Source organism: Pseudorasbora parva, chromosome 11 (assembly GCF_024679245.1).
Source record: "Pseudorasbora parva isolate DD20220531a chromosome 11, ASM2467924v1, whole genome shotgun sequence".
NCBI lineage: Eukaryota > Metazoa > Chordata > Actinopteri > Cypriniformes > Gobionidae > Pseudorasbora > Pseudorasbora parva.
The window spans coordinates 4,610,857-4,614,234 of NC_090182.1; the positions used below are offsets into that span (position 1 = coordinate 4,610,857).

General features: G+C 32.6%; 1 long non-coding RNA gene across 1 annotated transcript; it reads right to left on the reverse strand.

Moving 5' to 3' along the window:
- Positions 1-529: 529 nt before the first annotated feature.
- On the reverse strand, positions 530-1,869 carry LOC137092169 (uncharacterized). The gene is made up of 3 exons (XR_010908167.1): positions 1,756-1,869; positions 1,122-1,242; positions 530-681 (listed from the first exon to the last, which is right to left on the reverse strand). It is a non-coding gene; the product is annotated as an uncharacterized lncRNA (long non-coding RNA).
- Positions 1,870-3,378: the final 1,509 nt, after the last annotated feature.

The following is a 3,378-nucleotide window of genomic DNA, read 5'->3' on the forward strand; positions in this document are numbered from 1 at the left end:
GTAGTAGATGTACCAGAATGATCAACATGGATCATCTTCAGTTAAGCTTGAAGTGTTTGTAATCCTTCCCTTTATTTCACTGAAAACTGACATACTTGTCACAGCATGCAAGTATATACAACTTTTTGGAGCATTGTACCAAATATAATATAACCAGATAAAAAATTTTTACTTCTCAAGTAAAATATTCTTGGTAATTAATAAGATAACCTAAATAAACTGGTTGAATGTGTATTTACTGTACCAAACACCATACACAATACTCACCATACTTTATCACTCAACACTTTATTGGAGGATACAGTATACAGTTGATAAAGTAGAATAAAGTCAAATAAGATTCAAGATAAATAAAAATGGGTTTTAAAAAACACATTAACATCATATTAATCCATTCACAGCTGCTGAAGCCACACAAATTAGTGCCACATAATCCCATCTAGTCAACTATGATACAGAAAACAGATTTGATATAGTGTTGGAAAATAATGATTCATTATTACAACTAGACTGGTTTCTGTCTCTTCCCTCTATCATGTTCATGTTCTTCTTCTTCTAAACAGTTTGCCCACTTGTACCCTACAGTATAATCAATGTACAGATGATGTGATCACTGATGTTGTGTAGCCTTTTCTCAACCAGAGGAAGAAGTTGTATAATCCGGCGTTCTCCAGTCCTGGTCTAAAAGTAAAACAACAAACACAATTCAGATTAAGTTTAATGTACAGTCAGGTTAACCTATGTTCTTCAGTAAACTCTCCACCTCAAAATGGGCAGAAATGCCAATTCCTGATTTAAATTTACAAAGCAGCAGTCAGTACATAAAATAATATACACATTGAAGCATTATGTATAATATTGCAGCCCATAATATTAGCCAAGTACTGAACAAAAACTAATTTACCCATATCAACAGCAACCTTTTAAACAGTAGATCTTTTAAAAGATCTTTTAGAAAGGCATGGTCTCTTCTGAGCCTTTGTCAGTGATGCTAGATTTCTTTAGTTACTTGTTTCAAGAGCATCACTTGTGATAGCCTTTACAATATAAAATTGTTCAAATACTGCAATACAACTTTCATGGACAGAATTAAGAAATAGGTACCCAGGCACCAGACTTACCATGCTTATGAAGCACCCATGGCCATGTATAGTTCTCAGAGAGCAGAGTTTTTGCCTCTTGTATTCCTCCTTGGCAGCACATCTTTTTCCTGTAGAATTTGTGCCTTCTCTTGCTATCCATCTTAAAACACAAATGCAATGTGTTTAGTCTGTGGAGTATAAGGCCTTGTTTCAAGCCAAAGAACTAACCAGATATTACACATAATTCAAAGAACATTTACTATTTGATTCCTAATATGTCCCAACTCATTATCTTCTAAAGCTACCCAGAACTGTCCATGGTCTACAAAACAATGGAGAAATACATGGAGTTTATAACAACTAAATGCTTTTTCCCACACTTGTCTGCTTTTATCTAAGACAAACAGACGGTGCAGTTTTTAAGAACTGAAGGCCAAAAGTGTAATAATAATTGTATCAAAAAGGGAAAACAAATATTTACCATTTTAAATAAATCCAAGATACAGAACCTCATTTGCTTATTTTAGGAGTTATTAAAAGATTTAGACATGAATAATGGTACGTATTTTATCAGAGTAGAAAGAATGATCACTGTTGAAATGAATAGTCCTTTGAGAGATCAACATCAAATTTTGTACTACATATTACAGCATTGCTTCAATACAAGACATACCAATGGACTTGCGCACTTTTCTGTCTTCTTCGGGCACAAGATGTCCATCTTCCTCCCTCACCCTAAACAAATGACTTATTTTCTTAGCTTGCTTCGATATAAGGTCTGGTCTTTCTTCTCTTCTGTAAAACAAGAAAGTCTCACTTACTCTGTGCAAATACTATTGTTTTTAAAACATATAAATTAAGACAGTTACAATAAAGTTAATTTACCATAAGATTAAGGTGAGCATTTGATGAGTATATATACTAAAAACTGTATATACTTTAGTATATATACTGATACTGATAATATTCAACTTTACCTGTGAAGGGCTGATTACGGCAAGATTAGCTGAGAATCACTAGAAGCTCTTGTGAGGGTTGACTCTTAAAAGAGCTGTTGAGTTTGATATTGTAGAGATCTTTTAAACAAAAATAAATAAATAAAAGTAATCTGCAAGTAATCCTGCAAGACAGAAAGAAAGAGGAAATTGTATTACATTGCATGCAAGTTGTGAGTTCATACATAACTGTTTCTTGCTGTAAAAAAAGTTGCATAATTAAATGTTAAATACATTTATTTAGTAAGTTCACAGATATGTGTGCATTCCCATTATTAAAAGTATATAATAGCAAGCTATATCATATGAATTTGTTTGAAAATGTAGATAACTCACTTGATTTTGTGATCACATAAATTATTTACATGCAAACGGGACGTTATAAACATTGCAACTGATCTGATTAAGAAAAAATAATCGAATATCTGATGTCATGTGACCGAAGTGGCTTTTTGAGGCTTTTGCATCTGAACTCTTCATATACAAATACAGCTCTGGAAAAAAAAATTAAGAGACCACTTAACATTTAGAAATCCATGAGCTATATGTACGAGAATCATACGAATTTGACAACTTGTTAAATCTTGTGAATTATTAAGACTTTGGGAATATGTTCTTACTGATTGAGCTATAGGATTTGTGAGAATAAGTAACAACAAATGCTAAATAAAATGTTTGATAAAGGGTTCAAACCAACTCATACATACCATTACAAATATTTGCTGTTGCAGCTTTCGGTTTTCTCCGTTATTTCTCCACAAACAAGAATGGGTTGACTGAGTCCGAGAGGCCCTTTTGGTCTTTTCAGGTAAAAAAAAAAAAAAAAGAAAGAGAGAAAAAAGTCATAATATATAATATATAGCATTATAAAGTATACTATTTAAATAACAATATTTGGATTTTACATTAAAATGCATTTAAAGCATGGTAATTGTTGTGGCTACTGTTTATTTACAACAAATATCACATTAAAACTACCAATACTGTGGTAAACGCATGGCAAGTGTTGTTTTTTTTTTTTTTTATTGTGCTTCTACTACAAATGCCACGTTGGAACTACACTAGTAATTATTATTAAATATTAACAACTGTTTAAATGTCTATAGCACGTCACGTGACAGTGTTAAAGGGGGGGTGAAACACTCAGTTTCAGTCAGTGTCATGTCAATCTTGAGTACCTATAGAGTAGCATTGCATCCTGCATATCTCCGAAAAGTTTTTATTTTTTTAATAATTATATAAGAAAGATGCGCTGTTCCGAGTCTTTCCGAAAAAAGCCGAGCGGTGGGGGCGTGTCGTGT